Source organism: Brassica napus, chromosome C2 (assembly GCF_020379485.1).
Source record: "Brassica napus cultivar Da-Ae chromosome C2, Da-Ae, whole genome shotgun sequence".
Taxonomy (NCBI): Eukaryota; Viridiplantae; Streptophyta; class Magnoliopsida; order Brassicales; family Brassicaceae; genus Brassica; species Brassica napus.
In genome coordinates, this window is record NC_063445.1 from 44,289,934 (window position 1) to 44,313,331 (window position 23,398).

Below are 23,398 nucleotides of genomic sequence, written 5' to 3' on the forward strand. Positions count from 1 at the left end.
GGCTTTTAGCCTCTATCATACTGATCTATGCATAGTCTAGGTCAGTAGAGAATGCATGTATAGTCTTTAGGACTTATTATGGCCTTGGGCGATTTTATACATATATCTGAAGGAACTCTTTGTTTCCTTCGCCCATTGTTTCAATATGGAAACCATTCATTCTTATATCTTTAAAACTCAATAGGCTGCTCTTGCTCTTAGAGCTGGGTGAATATAAGGCATCACTGATTTCTAGATGCATACCCTTAGGCAATAATATATTAGCCTAGCCATAGTCTTCTTTCAGACTGGCGATACCTGCTTTAGTACTTATATTGGCGTTTTTCAGTGTACTCATATAGAAAAATCATTCATTCATTTAATCTAAGCAGACAATGTAATAGAAATAAATTCAAGGAGATAAAAATCAGAGAAAGCATACAAGCAAAGCAATCACACAAGTTTGATGTCGAAATCAGATTATCAACTTGATTCTTTTAGGCAATCATAAGTCTCATATTCCATAAGATCATCTTGATCATGTTCGAAATTATTTTCACCATCTTTATAGACCAAGTGGGTTTCAGGATTCTTCTCTTTCAGACTCTCTTTGATAGAGGTCACAAAAATGTTTGGGAGTCCTTCATATCTTAGCCCAATAATTTCCCATTTCACATCTATGACACACTGATTTGGTCGACCTTTGTGGTTTAAAGGATATACCACGGCCACTGCCTTGACCATGGCTCAAATTGGGTTGATACCCATGGCTTCTACCATAGTGATTCCCACGGCCAAATGTGTTATAGTGGCCATGGCCACGTCCTCTCCACCCTCCACGGCCATGACCGTGTGGTCTATCATTCTGGACGTGGTTACTTTTTTTTTTCTTCTGCGGCCTTATTGGTATCAGGTAATGGGGTTAATCCAGGAGGTCTCAATTCACTATTTTTCATCAGTAATCCATTATTTTGCCCAGTTAGCAATTGACTCATCCACGGACTTATAGTCCTGGATTCTGGGATTCCTCCAATCAAATAGGGTCTTTGGTAATAACACTGTTCTTTGGTGATCATATCTCAATTTTTAACTCTATCCAAAGGTCTAGAGGATTCTCTATAGTCAGATACTGATCTTTGAGACTCTTAATAAGATGATGGCTAATAATTAATATTGCCCTGCATCAATCTTTCTCATTGACATTATTGCCTTCTATGATACATTCACCAAGTTTTTTTTTTTTTACTTTAGGATAATCTTTTTATCCAATACCCACCATAAATAATTATCTCCAGAGAGATTTAGGGCAGCAAAATCCAGGTTGATTTTCGACATCTCAAATCATATATCACTCAATATTTAGGTATAATTTTCATGCGGCCTTACTCTTAAAAACAATCAATTCGGATTTCAATCTTGTGAGGACAATGAGACTATCAATCTTAAAGGCATTTAATCAATCAGTCAATTTCTAGCAAGTCTCAGCAATACTATTTCTATGTGCTCATAATATTATGGTTTATCAAGACTAGCAAAAACGGATTCAATTAATCATGCAATTAGGGTTTAACAATCAATGGATTTTAGCAAGACTAGTAAAAAGATTTATTAATCACTCAATCAGTTTCAAGGCTGATTTTAGCAATACTAGAATATAGATTTCAAGCATGAATTTCAATGAATCAGTTTCAAGGCTGATTTTAGCAATACTAGAATATAGATTTCAAGCATGAATTTCAATGAATCAGTTTCAAGGCTGATTGATATTTAGCATAAACCATGTGTAAATAATTTATCTAGTATCCGAATTTATCAAACCTCAAAAACATATAATCAGATCAATCAATTTAATCGAACTTAGCATACAATCTTAAACCTCAAGACATTAGATTTTATCATGAATCTATCAACCTAGCATACGGATTCTCAATTCTCAAAGACATCCAAATCAGATCAATATAACCTATCATACGGATTATTTAGGGTTTCTATTTAAAACAGATCAGATTACAAAACTATCAATCCTAGCAGATGATATTAAACCTCAAGAATCATGCAATCAGATCATTCAAATTTTAAACAAGTAAACCTCAATCAATCTATCAACCTATCGGATTATATAAGCAAAGCAAGCTAGCAACCTATCGGATTCAATCAATGTCTTAACAGGCTGGTCGGTTTAAACAATTTTAAATCAGATGAACAATTAACCAAGTAGGATGAGAAAATAAATCTATCAATTTAACGGTCAAACAATTCTAGCAACATAGCATCAGATTCAATCAGATTCAAACCCTCAATGATCAAAACCGAAAACAGTTTTGATTTCAAAATATTCGATTACGGTTTTAATATGTGATTTGATAATTATAGTATAATTAATTCTGATACTTATATTATTTAGAGTTTATTGATATAGGGTTAGGGTTTATCGGATTTTAACTTGTATAAACCGATTTGGGGTTTTAATCATGTAGGAACATGATTTAGGGTTTGGGGTATCGAACTTTTAGAGCTTCGATTTAATCATTTAAGATTTTTGATCTATTACCCTATGGTTTTGATTCATAAAGATTAGGGTTTTAGGATTTCATTCTTTATCAATCAATCCATGTTCGATTATGGGTTCTTAGGTTTTGAATTACCTTTTAACCTTAGATGATTGTTGAATTGGACCACCAAAGGAGTTGAGCCGCGAGCTGGACACGAACAGGACGCGAGCTGGAATGGATCGAGTCGCTTCTATCGGGTCGCGGACGTCCTTTGTTGCTTGATCGGAAACGCCTTGATCGTCGGACGCGAGCTGTCTGATGTTGTCGCGAACGAGGAAGAGGTCGCGTGCTGGAGCTGCTCTCGGGTCGCGAACGTCTGAGTTAGGATCAGGAACGCCTTGCGCTGAAGCTGATCGGGGACGCGAGCTGGAACAGATGCGGGAACAAGAGACGCGATCGGGGTTTAGGGTTCGTCGGATCGCCGGCTAGGGTTAGGGTTTTAGGGTTTTTCGATTTGGGTATTAGCTTAGGGATTTAGAGTTTCGTGCTGATAATGTGTTATAAAAGTAATGGAAAAGTCTATCTTTATTCATAACATAGAAGTTCCTTATATAGGAGATTACACCGTCATAGATAAATGGAAAGATTACAAATCATAATCTCTTGGTTATGAGCCATCCACAATCTGGTTCATAACACCAATGCTTTTTTATCGTCTAGAATAAGTGTTACATAAGAGCAGGTTGTGAAAACTGCTTAAACATAACTGAGAAAAGAAAGAAACCACGATGAAAATCTTATGGGAAAGACTATCTTCGTTGTACTCTGCTGCTTCTCGAACAAACATGCAATCCAAACGGAAAGGTCCTGACCCTCAGAGCAAACATCCGTTTTATCTAATTTTAACGCATAGCCTCTCTGTGTAGTCTCTCATGAAGCCACGCCGGACCACCCATATATAACTAAAAAAAATTAAAATATATAATAATTATTTAAACCACGAATTTTGAAATCCACTTTTGTAAAAAAAAATTAAGAATGAATTACACATTCTATCTTGCATGACAAATTTACAAAACCAAGAAATTTCAAAACTTTTTTAATATGGGAATATCTCAGACCCAAACTAATATTCAAGAAAATATGCATATATCATTTCTCTAGATATTCAAATGAAGCATGATGCATGGTTTTATGTCCGTATACACAGATGCAATTAATTTGAAACATAAATTTTGAATCTAACTTTCCAAAAATCGTTTTACTACTCGACCACATCCGCATATTGAAAACTAATTCAAACACATCAGTTTAATCTAATGCATCTAAATATTTAAGTGTTCATACTTCTATTACTGTTTTCGTAGAAAATTCATTTTAAAACAGCTTTCCCACCTGTTGTTGGAAAAATAGGTCTGCATTTATTTATTTTTTTCCTTCAAGTTATGTTTTATCGTAGTATATGCCATGAAAAAATAGTTTGACTATCGGCGTTGAAGAATTTACCGAAATTAAAAGAAATTTTATTTTTGATAATCGTGAGGATTCTAAAAAGTTTCAAGGTTCAAAAGACTAATCTCACAAAATCTTGCATCCCAATATGCAATTAATCCATAAATAAGACATGGTTAGATGGTCAATGTGAATCAAATCTAAGTGGTTATCAGTACGTCAAGACCATTTGGTTAAATTAAAAGAAACTCAAGAGAATATATTCCGTTGGGTGGGGTAACAACAATGGACGACTGAGGCGACCTGTCATTACTGGATCCACGAGAAGGTGGTTCTTTTTTCCATTTCTGTATATTTTCTACATTTCTTTAACAGTTTTGTTAGTTTGACGTTAATTGTTTATATGTTATTGATGTACCTATTTACGCACTATAATGCATAATCTTTATCTTAAGATATCAAAAACTATTATTTTAAGCTATCTATATATTGTACGACTTAGCAACGCAAATCAAACATTCGTCTCAAATATGCAAGTATTTTAAGTTATTACTTGTTAGTTATAGTGACTTGTTAAAAATAATTGTCCAAAAAAAGAAAGTGACTTGTTAATTAATTCATTAACTTGCTTGTCTTAGTGGCGATTGTCCAACTAATAATATAGTCTACTATGTAACTTTATAAACCTACTATTTAAATCATCTTTACGATATGACTACAATAATGCATGATGGACAACAATAAGCCGATGAATTTATTACATTAATGTAGCATTATCAGGTTATCACGCACGTACTACTAAGCTACTTAAAAAATAAACATGAGCATAACAGTCGCAGACAAGTTGATTAGGTTTCCTCCGGAGAAGTAATCAATAAGTCATCTAAACTATTAAAACAGGATTACAATTTGAAATTAATCCTAACGTTTTCTTAATATTTACAGTCTCATATCATTAGCTTTAAATACTGATTTTAAAACATTATTAAACCACCCTAATTAAATTAACATGCTTAATCAAGCTTATTCGACTACACCTAACCAAATAAAACGATTGTAACAACGCTCTTTCATTGCTGATTTTTTTTTATTTATGGAGGATTTGAGAAATACTCACCCAAAATTCAGGAAAATCGCTCAATCCATGGCTGATTTCCTCTTAATCTTAGAAGATAAGTTTTACATTCTAATTCGTCTGAGTTTTCGAATTTCTCTTCACACATGAAGAACATTTATTTTCTTCTTGATTAATTGGATGATACTTGATATTGTCTGACTGTTGTTTGATTTCAGATTAATGGATTGCTTAGGACTAGAGCCCTCGCCCGATAAGCGTTTCCGGCTACATCTCATCAACTTCTGGACAAGATGATTTCAGGTATTCGATTTGATTTATATACAAAAAAGATTTGGGGGAATACCTTGAAATCTGCAAAGAATTTTAATGGGTTTGATAATAAGACCAAGTTGTAATATGATCTCGAACGTTTATGTGACACCCGTAACTTTCGAAATAGTAAAAATAATTCGATAAATACAAATATCTGAAATATCCATATATAAATATTTGAAAGTCAACATCCACGTTTGAATTCCATAACATAAAATAAAATCTGAAACATAAAGTACGACATAAACCGAGAGTCCGAAATACGAAATAACATAAACGATAAAAGCCCAAAGGCTTAGAAGCCCGATAACGATAAAAGAGATAAAACGATAGAAGCCCAAAAGCCCAATACTAGTAAAAGCCCAAAAGCACCGGTCCGGTATAATCACTCCTGCTCGTCGGTCTCACCTGAAAGGGGGAAAGAAGGAGGGGTGAGCGACAGGGGAATCGCCCAGTGAGGTGTGGGATGCTAAACCGCAAACCACTGACTCAGTTCATAGCACTACAACTATGTAGGCCTAGCTCTAGCATGAAGCAAACACGGTGTCTATTACACCACACAGAACAATCACATATGTCTAGTGGACTAGACACGCTACAACCAATGCGATAATAACATACCGCATTTCCTCATAAGGATATAAATATATATATATAACTCTACAGCGTCGTAAGTACAGTAGTCCACTCTGTACCCCCGCAATCTCCACAAACAAGCGGCCTAGTACATACGTCTCTGTACCCCGCTAAACACACGGCCTAGTACAGATATCTCCGTACCCCGCGATCTCTCAAACAATGCGTAGCTAGCACAGACGTCATGTGCCCCCGCAATCACACGGCCTAGTACAAACGTCTCTGTACCCGCAAATTCCGCGGCCTAGGCAGATACCTATGCACCCCGCAATCTCAACACATGGACTAACATATATACATATATATAATTAACAGTTTTTAGCAGCAATCATTTCAATCAACCGTTGAATCCTCTATTATCCTATTTCCGGTTTAACAATCAATATCAATAACGAACAACCAAGACTCTCAAACAGACTCGATTCAAAGAGACGGATCCATGTTTCGAAACTAAACTTTCCATAATGGTAGTACTAAACTAGCTCGGGATTTAACGGAGTAGCCCTCACCTTAGCAATGAAGAGAAGTGGTATATATGAACTCCAGCTGCTCAAATGGACTCCAAATCTGAAATCAGATCGAAATTTCGAGTCAGAACGCCTTTCGAACGGTTTAAAACGGGTATTTACGGAAAAGTCAACCCGCTGGTCAAAGATCAATTATTTAATTAATTATTTAATTAATTAATTAATTAATTAATTAATCCGGTTTATCCTAACCGATTTCCAATTGATTTTAACCGATCGGTTTAACCTAACCGAATTGAAATCAATTTAAACCGGCTAACCAACCGGTTAACCGAGTCAACCAAGTTGACTCACCGGGTCGACTCGGCCGAGTTGACGAGTCGCCGGCGAGTCACCGGTGTCGGTCACCGGCGGCGACGGCGGAGCTACGGCGGCGGCTTACCGGTAAGTTGGCCGGCGGCGACGGCGGAGCTGCGGCGGAGGACGGTGGTCCGGCGGACGGCGGCGGCGCGTGTGTTTCACGCGCGCGCCGAGGCGAATCTTCGGGAGGCGCATGCGGCTTCGTCCGGGCTCCGTTTGAGGCGTGGTTGGTGTCTACGGCTTCGTCTCGACGAGAGGAACACGATGATGGTCTTGAATGCACGAGATGATCAATGGTTAGGAAGTTATGGGCGATTTACTAAACGGAAACGAAACTGAACTTAAGGCATGCGGTTTCTGGCGGTTACCTAAGGTGTTGATCGGTGGTGGCAAGCTGAACGTGGTCACGGCGCACGGTTGCTCCGGCGACGAGATCAGGTGAGCTTTCTCTCTCTTTCTCTCTCTCTCTCTCTCTCTCTCTCTCTCTCTCTCTCTCTCTCTCTCTCTCTCTCTCTCTCTCTCTCTCTCTCTCTCTCTCTCTCTCTCTCTCTCTCTCTCTCTCTCTCTCTCTCTTTCTCTTTAAAGAAGTTGGGGATGGTAGAGATGGTGGAGATGGTGGAAGTGGTGGGGATAGTGGAGGTGGTGGGTCATTTCAATTCTCCCCCACTTATAAGGAATTCGTCCCCGAATTCAAGTCATAAGCTGACATGCCCAATGTTATCGTAGCAAAACCTCCAAAACCTCGAATACTAATCCTCGCTCGGCCTTTCAGGTCTCCTCCTGAGTCTTATCTCCCTCCCAACGAACTTGGACAAGCACGGTCGACATTCCCCGAACTGTTTTCTCTTGATGATCCAAAATCTTCAATAGATGAAAAGGTCCATAAAATCTTTATGAACTCACTTGACGTCAACTGCAAAATAATTATAGCGCCTTCTCAACTTTTGCAATGCTGTCATATGAACCAAGTCCTAGAAGGCTGATATACTGCTGATAAAGTAACTGCAAGCAACTAATCCAATCCACTCTAGTGCAGGATACAATTCCATGTGTCTCGGTTTAAGCTCCTTTATCTTCTGAGTCTTAGGCTCCTCCTGAAATGTTCTTAATTTCAGGTATATTAGGTGTCCATATGTAGCTCCAAATCCTTACGGCGCTTAGCTACATAAATCTTTTGACGTCATGGGCTTCCGAAAGCCAATCCTTGAGTATGTCCTTTGCTCTACTGTCTCTTGAACCATTAATAGTTCTAACTCATATTGCTCCCCCACTTTGGTCCAACAAAGTGGTATACTATAAGGTCTACCATAAATAATCCTCATATAATAATTTTTTTTTTTTTAATACTCAAAAGATTGCTGTCGATATAGGCAAACTCTGGTATAGGTAGATGCTTTCTGGAATTCCATCCCACGCAATCTCTGAACATATCCTTTAAGTTCTGAGTAGTCCTCTCTGACTGACAATATGTCAACGGGTGATAAGATGTATTGTCCCAAGTGCCTTCCGAAAGGCTCTCTGAAATGTAGATGTGAACTTCGATTCCCAATCCGATACAATGTTGACATCAATGAAACTTCCCAAACTCAATAATGTAGGTCTGCTCCAATTAATTAGCTCTGATTGTCTTCTTAATTACTTAGGAAATGGGCTGACTTGGTAAGTCTATCCATGACTACCCATGTGGCATCCTTTCCACATATGGTGATTTAAAATCCAATAACAATGTCCATAATCACCATGCCTCATTTCTACTCCGGCAAAAGCAAGCTCAAAAATAACATAATAGATAACTGATCCTCTGTCATTGCCATATAACATGTCTGGCACTGCGACGTAATGTAGTTACAAACATCTTCATACTACACCAATTATAGTTAACTCTTCATATCTTTGTACCCTTTAGTGTTCCTGATGCGTAGAGAAACACGAGTTATATGTTTGTTGTAAGATTCCTTTTCTTAACAACTCATCGTCCAACACACAAACTCGGTTTCGGTACAAGTATATCATGCTCAAAGCTGTATGATATCCAATACTCCCAATCTCGATCTGTTCAACCAAATCCATAATGCTAACTTGTGCTTGTGTATCCTCCATAGCAAAACTGCTTGCTCCAAAGTCCCAAGGACATCTGTTTCTCCATTGATAGTAATGGCACCCAACCTGAGACTAGCAAATCTCCAACTCATGAACCTTCTTGGTTCCTGAGATACAGCTCATACGCCTACCCAAGGCATTTATCACCTGGTTGTCCTTACCAGATAGTATGCGATATCCAGACTATAGCCTGCTACAAACTCAATCCAACTGCACTGTCCAAGTACAAGTTTTTAATAAATGAAGATAAATTTCACATTCTAATAATCCTAGAGAGTCTGAACTTCCTTCCCGTACAATTACGATCTCCAAAACGATAACGCAAATACCACTACAGCCTCTCTGGCGTGATGCATATGAATGACTTAATCCTCATACCTTAATTTAAATCCAATCCAGTATCTGACACATCACAGTAAGCCTCAGCCTCAGTAGAACCCAAAACTGGTGTCTTCATTAGTTGTGCTTCAATTCAGTGAAACTCCTCGAACAAAAATCTATCCAACCACACTTAACGTCTTTACATGTAGACCGCGTCTTTAACATTACTATACCGGTGAAACCCTTGATGAACTTCCAGTAGTACACTATTAACCCAAAAAGAACGGCAGATCTTTGTAGCGCTCTTAGGTTCCGACCTTCCCGAAACGGTATTAATCTTCTTTGGATCCATCAAAATTCTGCTTCCAAAACCATGTTACCCAAAAATACAACATTCCTCTGCCAGAAGCTACACTTCCTTAACTTAGCGAACAACTGATGCTTTCCAGGCTTATCCAATGCAATCCGCTAAATGCTCACAAATCTCCTTTCTATTCCAAAATAATCAGGATGCCGTTGGTGAATACAATCGCACACCTATCCAAATGTTCACGAAAACGTCATTCATATCTTCATGAATGCAACAGTGCCTTTGTCGACCCAAATGGTATCACTACGAACTCGTAATATCCATAACGGAAATCTGCATTCCGTACATACTCCTCAACTATAGCAATCTGATGGTATCTTGATGCCAAGACAAACTTCGAGAACGATGAACCTCCATTAAGCTCTTCTAACAACTCGTCAATACGATGGTTACCATGTTCAAGTCTATGTAGTCGATACAAAATCTGAAACTCCCACCTTTCTTATTTACAACAACAATGATGCTCCCCATGGGGAAGAACTCGATCTGATAAATCCCTTATCAAAGAGTTCCTCCAATCGCTTTCTCAACTCAGTCATCCATGCTGGTGATAGACGATAAGAAACTCGCGAAACCAGTGCTGTTTGCTCCAAAATAAAATAAAATTGCAAGAGCGTCTCATGTGTCTTGTGGTGGCCTTTCCAAAGGTCACAAATATATCCTCATACTCTGCAATAACCGGAAGATCCTGCAGCTCATGTTGTCCATCATCCTTAACCATCGAGATGGTAGTCAAAAATATCTATATCCTTGTACCCCATAACTCCTCAGTATGTAGCATGCATGCACTAACAACTTCCATCTGCTCCAGCAATCGGAACTCTTGCCCTCAGGCAATCCAACACTACTTGATGCCGTGACAGTCAATCCATCCCAAGGATAACATCGTAAAAACGTAGCTCCATCTCTGATGAATATCCGAATAACTCGACTCCTCCAAGAATAACTGGTACGCCGCATTGAATATAAATAGCTCTCAACATCCTATGTCAGCTGTCCGAACTGACACATCTCTGAAATGATCAACAATGTCAAAAACTGGCAAACATACCAAGCATAACTCCACGATCACACAACGCAAGCTGCCGCACCCCAAATCTAAAAGCGATCCCCACGAGTTTACAAACTAACCATGCCTCCAAGGCAGTCTATATATCATACACACGAATAACACATGCCAACTCATGGCTCACAACTCATACCACATAATCTCCAGTAACAAAACTCGTTGAGCGATGACTTGAAGTTTGGGGGGTGGCAACAACGTCACACATCCACATGCGAACAATCTCCGAATACGGCTGACGAAAACTGATACACACCTGAGCAATCCGTTCCACTGTGACATCATCATTCATATGTCGAACATCTGGCAGAAATCATGTTAGCTAGAGAACGGATGACGATGAGTAACTCATCGTCAATAAAAAGAAAATTTGATTAGAAGTTACTGAACTGGAAGGTGCTATTTATTTTCATTTTCAAAATTCCCAAATCCCCGAAATTTTTTTGAAATCGTCTAAAATCGTTTAAACCGAATAAAACCGAATAAACAAAGGTCTCCAAAATCGCCATCCCGGGTCGGAGCCGGGACGGAACCCGCTCTGATACCAAAATGTGACACCCGTCACTTTCGAAATAGTAAAAATAATTCGATAAGTACAAATATCTGAAATATCCATATATAAATATTTGAAAGTCAACATCCACGCTTGAATTCCATAACATAAAATAAAATCTGAAACATAAAGTACGACATAAACCGAGAGTCCGAAATACGAAATAACATAAACGATAAAATCCCAAAGGCCTAGAGGCCCGATAACGATAAAAGCGATAAAACGATAGAAGCCCAAAAGCCCAATAGTAGTAAAAGCCCAAAAGCACCGGTCCGGTATAATCACTCCTGCTCGTCGGTCTCACCTGAAAGGGGGAAAGAAGGAGGGGTGAGCGACAGGGGAATCGCCCAGTGAGGTATGGGATGCTAAACCGCAAACCACTGACTCAGTTCATAGCACTACAACTATGTAGGCCTAGCTCTAGCATGAAGCAAACACGGTGTCTATAACACCACACAGAACAATCACATATGTCTAGTGGACTAGACACGCTACAACCAATGCGATAATAACATACCGCATTTCCTCATAAGGATATAAATATATATATATAACTCTACAGCGTCGTAAGTACAGTAGTCCACTCTGTACCCCCGCAATCTCCACAAACAAGCGGCCTAGTACATACGTCTCTGTACCCCGCTAAACACACGGCCTAGTACAGATATCTCCGTACCCCGCGATCTCTCAAACAAGACGTAGCTAGCACAGACGTCATGTGCCCCCGCAATCACACGGCCTAGTACAAACGTCTCTGTACCCCGTAAATTTCGCGGCCTAGTACAGATACCTATGCACCCCGCAATCTCAACACATGGACTAACATATATACATATATATAATTAACAGTTTTTAGCAGCAATCATTTCAATCAACCGTTGAATCCTCTATTATCCTATTTCCGGTTTAACAATCAATATCAATAACGAACAACCAAGACTCTCAAACAGACTCGATTCAAAGAGACGGATCCATGTTTCAAAACTAAACTTTCCATAATGGTAGTACTAAACTAGCTCGGGATTTAACGGAGTAGCCCTCACCTTAGCAATGAATCTAGCTCGGCGGACGGCGGCGGCGCGTGTGTTTCACGCGAGCGCCGAGGCGAATCTTCGGGAGGCGCGTGCGGCTTCGTCCGGGCTCCGTTTGAGGCGTGGTTGGTGTCTACGGCTTCGTCTCGACGAGAGGAACACGATGATGGTCTTGAATGCACGATATGATCAATGGTTAGGAAGTTATGGGCGATTTACTAAACGGAAACGAAACTGAACTTAAGGCATGCGGTTTCCGGCGGTTACCTAAGGTGTTGATCGGTGGTGGCAAGCTGAACGTGGTCACGGCGCACGGTTGCTCCGGCGATGAGCTCAGGTGAGCTTTCTCTCTCTTTCTCTCTCTTTCTCTCTTTAAAGAAGTTGGGGATGGTGGAGATGGTGGAGATGGTGGAAGTGGTGGGGATAGTGGAGGTGGTGGGTCATTACAGTTTAGCTATGGAGAATGGAATTACTGTTAGATGGGATTTATTTTTGGTTATGTTTAGATTTAATTAGTTGATCAAATAGAGGAAGATATGAGAGAAGAAAAAGAAGAAGAGCATAGGAGTTTGTAAACGACGTGAAGTTTTCTTTTGCTAACTTCTTTTATTTCTTTTATTTATATTTTATTAGTAAAACAGTGTGAAGTTTGACAATGATGATTACAATTTTTGTTACCGATACAACATTTATCTTGCAAAAAAGTCTTTTTCACACAGTCGTGTAGCAAAATATATGTAAAGTATTTGAAATCACTACGAGACCTAAGACTACAAGACGTGAGGATGGGCAAAAGATACAGATTAGAAGAATCGAACCAAATCAAAATAGACCGGAACAAGTAATACTTAGCCCGAATCAAAATTGGTAAAATATCTGAATAAGTCAAAATAATTTAAAATTCAGAAACTAAAACAAACACAAATCAAACCAAAATATTTTGATTATCTAAAAATATTCAAATTATACTTATAATATTTAAATATATTAATTATTTTTAAATTTTAAATTTATAAAATATTAAAATACACAAAATACTCAGAATTATTTTAAAAATATGAAAATAGCCAAAAAAACTCAAAACACTAAAAATATCTGTAGTACCTATCGGTTCTCCACCTAAATATCCAAAACAAACTAATTTTATGTTAATTTTAGATATTTAGTCATACTTATTCAAATTTATATGTTATATATTATTCAATCTTGAATTGTGAGGATTTTTATATATTTTTGAATTTTTTTAAAAAAAATTACATATGTCAAATCGTTTTCTGAGTCAAATTCACTATTATTCGAACTAAACACGAACCAAAATTTATAAATGTCCGAATGCGGTTTGAATCTCTAACTCTGTTATATTAACATTGTTGCATTTTAAAATATCTATATATCTATTTGAAAACAAATACTGTTATATTTTTGTGTAAATGTAACAACATCATTATTACATTTTAAAATATCTATATATCTATTTGAAAACAAATATACGGGTAAAGCTCTAGTTAGTCTTAAAGTAGTGGACGGCATACAGAATCATGATTCCTACTATTTTACCTACGAGTTTATGTTTGTCTCAACAAAGAAGTAAGAAAAGAAAAGAATGTTAAAGAGCCCGAGATCTAAGGATATGATATGCCACCATTAACTTACTCAGACCCTAATTAATTAAAATGGTTGTTGTATTCCTGTCTGGTTATCCGACCACTTCATGTTTGAGTAATAAAATGATCGTTTGACGTAAAAAAAAACGCTAATTAATTAAAATTCAACAAAAATGTTTTATTCTTTGGACGACGAACGTTCTCGAATGTAAATGTATAGTACTAATAACTTGGTTTGGATCTTTTCAAAATTCTCCCCTATATAAATTTACTTAATGAGACGCTAATTAATTAAAATGGTTGTTCTATTCCGGTCTGGTTACCCAGACCACCTCATGTTTGAGTAATAAAATGACCGTTTGACGTAAAAAAACGCTAATTAATTAAAATTTAACAAAAATGTTTTATTCTTTGGACGACGATTGTTCTCGAATGTAAATGTATAGTAGTAATAACTTGGTTTGGATCTTTTCAAAATTCTCCCCTATATAAATTTACTTAATGAAACTAAAAGTGAATCAATTTTCTGCGGGTTGTTTGAATTAAATTTTAATAAATCTAATATAATTTCAAACTATTTGACATGTTCCATTTCCATGTCGTTTACACAAAGTTTTCGATTTAGTTATCACAAGATCGTTCGATTTATCTAGACAAAATGTTTCCGTGTAAATTTATAGTCTTTGTTTGCATCTATTTAACTAAAATAGAAATACTATATGAATTTAGCTTTATTGTAATGGGGTATACAGCAGAAATGGCATTAAATTTCTGAAAAATGTCTAGGATTTCATCAAAATTATTTTGTCATAATAAATTTGGTCACAAAATATATAATATTATTTAAATATTTCCAAAACAAAAAAATAAAATTCTCTTCAAAAATTTCATTTCAATACTTTTGATATTTTTATTTTAAAGATAAATATATTATTATTTTTTATTATATTTTTCTGAAACTTACGTTCTCAATAATAAAATAGTTGCATAATTAGTTTATATATTATAATAAATTAATATTAATTCATTTTTAATTTATTTAATAAATAATAAATTATATAATATTTATATATACGTATATTTTATATTATAATTAACTATTACATAAAATAATAAATATAGTAAAATAAATTAGTATACTAATAAAATTATAAACTAAAAAATTATAATATATATTAACGTAGACATTAATTATATAAAATATAAAATACATAACTTATGTATAAGAAATCTAATTGTATTGAAATAATTATTTTCAATTAAAATTAATTTTAAGTTTTTAAATCTCTGGTCAATATGAATTATTGTATTAGGACGGTATTAGGATGGAAGACAAAAATTGAGAAAAAAAAAATACTACCTCCGTTTTAAAATAGATGATTTTTAAGTAAGTTTTTGGTGTTTCAAAATTGGTAATTTTTATATATTTTTTTAAAAAAATTAGCTTATTCAAACTGTATAACTAATGATATTTCGTTGTTTATTTTGTAATTATTTGAATAAATTTTAATTTATATTTTAATAATATTTTTAGATAGAACTTAAGTTTGTAAATAGCTGTGTACTAGTATAAAATTTCATGTATGAAAAGAAGAATATTTTTTAACGTCAAAAGAAGGATTATTTAGAAAACAGTAAAATACAAGGACATTAGTTAGACAAGAACATAATAATTAAAGACAAAATATATTCGCACCATGTAAATTATATATGCTGAAATGTTTACTTTTGTCAGGAAAAGTTGTCCGATGGTGACATGACGGAGTCCGGTGATCGGAAAATTAGAATCCGATGAAAATAACCCTTACAGCTTTTTATATGGACAAGATATGTAAGGAAGATCTTGCGTGGGACAATATCTATTCATTTTGTATATACTTTAGTCTGCAGAATCAATAAACCATTCACTATATCCCAAAAAGATTTAAAGATATAAATAGTCCACTCACGTGGGGGGTCAATATGTTTCACCTGGGACTATATACTTCATGTTTCACCTGGGACTATATACTTCATTTTGTTTTGTTTTTGTAATACGTGGAGTATTCGTTCTTGATTGTCGCCATTATAACGTCTTTGATCTAGTGGCCTTAAATATTTTTTTTTTTTGTAAAAGGTAGTTATATATAGTGCTATTAATGTTATTTAATTACTACTACAGTAATATGCTGTTGTAACCAAGAAATAAAAAGTAAAAGTATATATTCTGAGCCTCTGAGTGTTGTACGTAAGTAGCAAGCCACAAAGGAGGACCGCGGATAAAAATGTAACTACTGGCGATTGGTTGGACTTTATTTCCATATTTTAGCTTTATTTCTTTTTGAATCATTAAATTTTACCAATCATGTTGTAGCTTTACTTTTAAAAATTAAAGTCTACATCAAGTTTTTATTTAGTTTTACCAATCATTCTTAACTTTATTTTTAAAGGTACATCAAAAAAAATAAAGCAAAACTTTTTCTTATGTATTTTAGGCAAAAACCTTACATCTTCTTTTTATACGCTGTAGAATCTGTAAATGAAAAAAAAATATCTATAATATCAAATAAATTATATAATCATAATAAAAACTTTTATAAATATTTTAATTTTGAATTTGAGTGTTTTTAAATTATTAAGATATTTAAATAATATAAATATTATTTACATATCACATTTTAAATTACAATAAATTTTGATAATTTATTAAATAATATTAATATAAATTATTTTAATTGATATAAAATAATAATTTTATATATACAACACATATTTCATATATTTTATTTTAAAATATCTGCAGCCTACAGCTTACAGCTAAGCAAATTTAACTACAGTAAAAGTCTCTGCAGAAAATGTCTACAGTAACAACTTTACAGCGACAACCGATTTATCTACGGCTAATCATCTACGGCTAAATTTTTAAAGCCACGGTCGAACCAACCATCACCTATCAATCTAGCAACTGTAAGACCAGAATAGCCCATGCACATGTTTAGGTCTGAGAAGTTATCTGGACAGAGGAACACCAGTTACCCAGAAGAAAAACATCACGACAATGAGGTTTTTTATTTGAAGGAGTACTCCCTTTGATTAATCTAGCGTTTGATATGTTTTTACACAAGCTATATATGTTTTTCTAGTAGTGCAATTTCTTGTATATTATGAATGCAAAATTTATTATAAGTTTGACCATGATATATATAGTCATCAGTGAGAGTGCGAGAGACATATAGATTATTTTTACCAGTCAAATATAAGAAATTTTAAATAAAGTATTCATATATGTTATAGTATCACACAAACATTTAAGCAAAATAAGACTATCAACAAATATGTTATTTTTATCGCAAAGAAAAATACACTAATTAAGCCCAAAAAACGGCATGGACGTCCTTTTCAAAGGAAGATTTGGAGAAATGAACTTGGAAACAAGAAGGTGGTGGTCTAGTGGTAGATAGATAAGCTTTGGGATCGATAAACAATTTAGGTTTGAAAGCACCCTGATACAATTTATTTTGTGGCCATGTGCGGATATGAATTTATTTTAGGATTCATTTAAATATCCGGAGTGAGAGTTCATATGTGGGCCGCACCATCTATTTGAAGATTAGTCAGAACTTAGAATTTTTTTGTGAGTCTGTATATCCCAAAATTAAAAAAAATGAACTTGGATTTAAGGGTGTCAATACCCAGAAGAAAACCAACTGAACTGCTGGTTTCTTCAATAATGTTTTATATTAAAATTAATTTTACTATTTTTTTGGGCAGGTGACACCTCTAACCACTAGATCTACCTCCATGAATGATTTTTAAGTGTCATTCAAAAAATAAAATAATGAATTTGAGAACGGAAAAACATAACCAGTTATCAAACAAAAAAACATATACAACCTCATGAGAAATTGTAAAGACACATTTCTTTAAATCAGTGATTAATTTTCTAAAACTAAAATTTAAATATACAACTAAATTAAACTGAATTTATTTTTCAAAGAATTTAATATTTTTCAGAATAAAACTTGTGGTACTCAAGTGCTTGATTTCTATAAAGAATAAATATAATCTAAAAAATCAATGGAATAATCTGTTTATGCTTCATTAAAAAAACTAAATATTAATACTTTATTACCAAAAAAATTAAATGGATAAATCCACTGTTAAAGATCTTCTAAGTGGGTTCGGCCCTATAATCATCCACCAAAATCCATGTATTACGACTAGATGGTTACTGTGGTTGTGATGTACATAAGACCGGTCTTTAAATTTATAAGACTCAAAATAGTTTCGGAGGGGAGACGAGATGCTCTACACATATTTTTTCTTAGTACTATGATTCATGAAGACTAAAATAATCTATATATTAACCAACTAAATTTTGGAGGATAAAACAAATGTAAATTCTTTTATAGTGACCAGACGAACATCAAGTAGCTGCTTTTAACACAAGTTCTTATCCCTTGTGAAAGATGACAAATCTAGTTAATTTATCCTTTCCTAATTGTGTATCAATTCAAATCTTCCTTCTTTTTTTTTTTGCTAAGAATGTACCTCAAATCTTAATTAGATTTCAGACAACTATATATATAAACTAGGGTCGGTCCGGGCTACGCCCGGGATTTTTGTTTAAATTTTAATTTTGATTATATATGTAGTAGTTTATTTATATATATAAATATTGTAATCTAATATAAAATATAATGAGTTAAACAGTTATAAAATCATTCATTGTTTTTGTGTTACGCGTTTCAAAAACTTTTGTATCCAATTTTTTTTGTTATTGGAAATTATGTATAAGATTAGGAGCAGAATGAACAAAACAAATTTTAATTGGTTGAATTGTAAAAATGTTACATTCCACTTAAAACTATCTATAAATTTTGTTTACAATCAATCTCCAAGTAATTTAATGGACTCTCCCTGTTAAATCCACAACTCCATATTTTTATGTTTTATCTTATACATTAAAACAGAAGTCACAACCATGATTCATGTGTGATTTTTTTTTTAAAAATGGACCTAATGGATCTATTCCTATAAAGTCATGTTACATTTAATCTCTAATCTTATCATTTAAATTTTGGGCCTACCAGAAATTTTTATTGGGCTATCAATAATTGGATTCAAAGAATAGATGATCCATTTGATTTATAGATAGTATAAATTAAATAGATATAATTTAATATTGTAATACTATACCTCCATATGTTAAATATTTAAATATTTGTTGATGTTAACTTTTAAAATTATAAAGATTTTTTTAAAAATAACAAAAATCATAGTATTATCTAACAATGATTAATCTTTACTACCTTAAACCAATGAAAACAAATTTTAAACTATATATTTTATTTTAAAAATTAAACAAAAACTAAATGTTTAATTATTTACTCGATAATATAAATCTATGAAGCGAAAATTTTAATTTTTTAAAAACTTTCTAAATTTGTGAAATGTTACAATATCTTTGATTATGACAATAAAACTTTAATATTTTACTAATCTTTATATATATAGTTACAATTTTAATATTGAAATAATAATCCAAAAATATATATATAGAAGAAGATATAAATACATGTAAAAGTTTAAAACAATCTATTCAATGAAAAAAATATACCGTAAATTTATTATGTTTTAAAAATTGATATACATATATATTATAATATATACCAATTTAGAATTAAAAACAAAATATTTATATAAAAATAAATGAAAACAAAAACCTGTGCGGTTGCGCGGGTCGAGATCTAGTTTTTTCTTAAATCAACAGTTTAAAAAGTATAATATTTTATAGATTAAAAAACTTACAACTACATTACTAAGAATTACAGACTAAATTCTTACAATGATATTTATGTATTTATAACCCAATTAATCGGACCCATTATCTAAATATATCTTTTTATCTTACTCATATAAGTTTTATGTAAAATATTGTAAAATGTATAACCAATTAAATTGATACAACAAATAATAGCGACAAAGTGACTTGGAGATATAATCGTAGATCTTGTGACGTTATGTCTAACTTTGGTGGAGTGTGAAAGTCGAGTTATTATCGAGCGCAACACATGGTATGATGTTTGGACTGTTTACTAATTTTGTTTGGGTTTTCAAACTAATTTTTTTTTGGTTGTAGGATTTTGGTTTCTGATTTTTTTTCCGTATGTTAGAAGTCTGAAACACAATTATCGTATTCTTTCAAGAAGGCCTTTCAGAGTTATCTAGTCAGAACCAGCACAAAGTTCTTCTCACAGTTATACATTCTGGGACTCTCTCAACGATAAAATCAATTCGAGCCACGGCTCAGTCTTCTCTTTCCTTTGTTATCTAGTTGGAAAGCTATCTCGGGAATTCCAAGAAGCAAATACAAGTTCCGAGAGACAGTCTTTGTCATGTTTTTGGGAACACAAAAGCATCTCAAACACCAGAAGAGGATTTATGAGTGCATAATACAAATAATATTTACTGAAAAATTCAAAAACTAAGATCAACTATTCTGTGGCATGCAAATTTTTGCCCAGTTCAATACGGAAATTTTCAAAACCTAGTCGCTTGAGAAGAACAAATAGAAGAAACTGTAAAGAGAAATCTAATATATAAGAATCTTAATATATTTCTCATCTCTTAGTCAACAAAGGTATATCTCTCTCTCTCTCTCTCTCTAGACAAACTTAAAGCAGTGCAGGAGATCAAGTGTCTCAGTTAGACACTTCGTCGAACAGCTTTACCGCGTCATCCACTCCTCCTGTACTGTGCCAGTATGTTTCACTTGTAAATTCTCTGTTTGCCACTAATATCAAATCAATTGGTAAAGCACATATTATGAGAGACATTCCAACGAAATAGTCCTAAATAATACATGATACTCCGTAATTGCTAAGAGTATCCTTCAGCTACTGTTCAATAATCTGCAAAATTCTTTTTAGCATATGAATGGACCATCTACATTACCATCGCTTCAATACATATACATCCCAAGTTGCTGAGCATAACATTCATACTCAAGAAGCACTCTCACACCTAAAATCAATTCTTCGTTTGTGTTATTAACTTTTTGTCTCAGCAAGTATGATATGTACCTCACTGAATGCTCTATAGGCTTGTTCCTTGGTGCGTACTCCAAAGTTTGATCAGTGTGACAACCACTAAGCGAAAGTCCTCTTCTCATTCTTTCTTACTACTTGTTTCTTATATAACCTTGGCCTTCACTTTCCTACAGATTCATTATACTTCCTTTACTTTTGGTGATGCATCTTCTCAAAGTGCATGTAGAATATTCTTTCGGATACTCCAGCTTCTATATCATCCTTCCCTGTTTCTTGCTCTAGCATATTGATCATGCTCTGCAGAGACAGAGATATGTTTGCATCATGGACACATAGATTTTTGAGTCCTTATCATCCGCTTCCAGCATGTTGAAATAGGGATAGATAGATAGAAAGTAGAAACAAACCTGTTTGAGAAGGAAAAAACCTGTTTGGAAACAGCAGTGAACTCGGAAACAAAGCTTATTCGTAATTAATTGTTTGAGAGGGTAAGTTGAATGTGAAGCACTACCATCTTCACTAAAGCCTTTAAAAATGGTGAAATCGTCCCACCGACAAACCAGTCATTGCGTTATAAGAAATAGAAGAAGAACTATGAATTACCAAGAACTATGAACTATGAACACTCGTAGTAGTAGTCTCATCGGAGACGTTTCCGTTTTGCTGCTTCTCCTTAGCGAGAGGTGTGAGTTAAAAGGAAAAGTCAATGTCCCGTAAGAGTGATGTGGAGGTGCATAGATATCTAAACTATCGGCCTCTGCTTGAGAAAACGATGAAGAATCAGTGAAATAGAGAAGCTCCACTGCTTGGGTAGGGGGAAGCTCAATCAACGACGTGAAACCACCGGCGTTCTAGGGAGTTAGCGTTGTTAGTTGCGGAAACTCTTCGCCACCGTCGAGATGAAGTGATTCATGCCCTGTTGTTTCCCGGAAGGCCCAACGCCCCCGGATCTAGATCTATCCATCTACGGTAACAAATTCCAAAGAACAACAACTTAACTTAGAATCTCAGAGAAACTCTCGAATGAGAGAGAAATTAATTTAGAATGCCATTGGAAGTGTGAGGATGATTCTCAAGCGATGAGGCTTACCCTTTTTATAGGTGGAGATCCTTTGGTGTCGGTTCCTTTGGTGTCACTTCGTTAACGTTTCGTCTCTTAAAGGTGTTACAGGTTGCATTGAACATCTCGAAAACTCCATTGTTGGTATCTCGATTCTCCATTGTTGGTTTTAGAGAACAACGACGAACACTGATGGTTTCAGAGATTGAAGAAGAACAGGAACCCTAATATTTGGTATAGATTTTGGAAGAAGACGATAATCGTGTGATGGATTCCAAGATTAAAACGTAAAGTCACCCATTAAACAAAACACACAGTATAACTAAAGAGGGACAGATGTCGATACCATAGAGCTTGACTTTGTGACCTGGAATCTGACGTGTCTCTCTCGAGAGAACACAACTTTATATATATAGATGATTTCAGACAACTATTACACCCACGGAGGTTAGTAAAGTGCAGTTTTTGTAGTAATAAATGACAATTTCCTCATCATTGTATAACAATACAAGTATGGCTCACAATTCGGGAAATCGACCCATTCATACATTAACAGAAGGCCGCGGTCCCGATCAGTACATACACATAGACCTTGTATGAAAATATACATCAACACATAATATATTTGAATTTCATACACGAACAAAGATATTTAGGTTTATACCTACATTGACCATGTCTCCATTAGTCAAATGGGTAACAAATGCTTATGTGGATTTAACGGATACATACATGGCATTTACATTTTTATTAATTAATAAAAGAATATCATTTATAAATCTGTAGATGGGGATGTCGAAACCAGCTTTGGATGATATCTAATCATAAGCTTAACAACTATGCCAAACAAGATTATTAGTTTTATTATCTATTGTGTCTCTTTTATATGTAATATGTTTTATTTATAAATATTTTCATCTTCCTATGTATTTTGTCATCACCCAAACAAAAAAAGAAAAACATAATTCCTACATCATCTAAATATGTCCATATTCCTTGTTATGAGTTTAAAATTATCTAGAATTAGTTCCACAAAATATATAAATTATAAGTAATTGTGTTTAATTAACTTAATTATTGTTATTTTGTTTTAAATTTTTTAAATAATTTCAAGATAAAAAATTTAAAGATCAAAAGGAATTTTAGAAACTTAAAAATAAAATATGAAAAAAAATAAAATAAAATCGAAAATTTAATCATAAAAAAATTATTTTTAAATAGTTTTGAATTATATGTTTTCTAATTCAAACTTTTTATAATGATTTTTTCGATTTTTTTTTTTGATTTTTTCATATTTTATTTTTAAGTTTCGAAAATTCCTTTTGATTTTTAATTTTTTTATCTTGAAACTTTATTTTTTTTAAACACAATAATAATTAAGTTAATTAAACATAATTACTTAGTATTTGTATATATTTTGGAACTTATTCTAGATAATTAAAAACTCATAACAAGAAATACAAACATATTTAGATGATGTAGGGAT

General features: G+C 34.1%; 2 long non-coding RNA genes across 4 annotated transcripts; both read right to left on the reverse strand.

The window, feature by feature from the left end:
* Positions 1-5,458: 5,458 nt before the first annotated feature.
* LOC125581830 lies at positions 5,459-8,706 on the reverse strand. Its single transcript, XR_007319577.1, has 3 exons — positions 7,145-8,706; positions 6,859-7,048; positions 5,459-6,516 (listed from the first exon to the last, which is right to left on the reverse strand). It is a non-coding gene; the product is annotated as an uncharacterized LOC125581830 (long non-coding RNA).
* Positions 8,707-20,462: 11,756 nt separating this feature from the next.
* On the reverse strand, positions 20,463-23,062 carry LOC106381792. 3 transcript variants are annotated; one of them, XR_001276730.3, is made up of 3 exons: positions 21,943-23,050; positions 20,886-21,816; positions 20,463-20,596 (listed from the first exon to the last, which is right to left on the reverse strand). It is a non-coding gene; the product is annotated as an uncharacterized LOC106381792 (long non-coding RNA). The 3 variants fall into 3 exon arrangements; XR_002656010.2 differs by having other exon boundaries at positions 20,463-21,149; positions 21,260-21,816; positions 21,943-23,043; XR_002656009.2 differs by having other exon boundaries at positions 20,463-21,816; positions 21,943-23,062.
* Between the last annotated feature and the right edge of the window lie 336 nt (positions 23,063-23,398).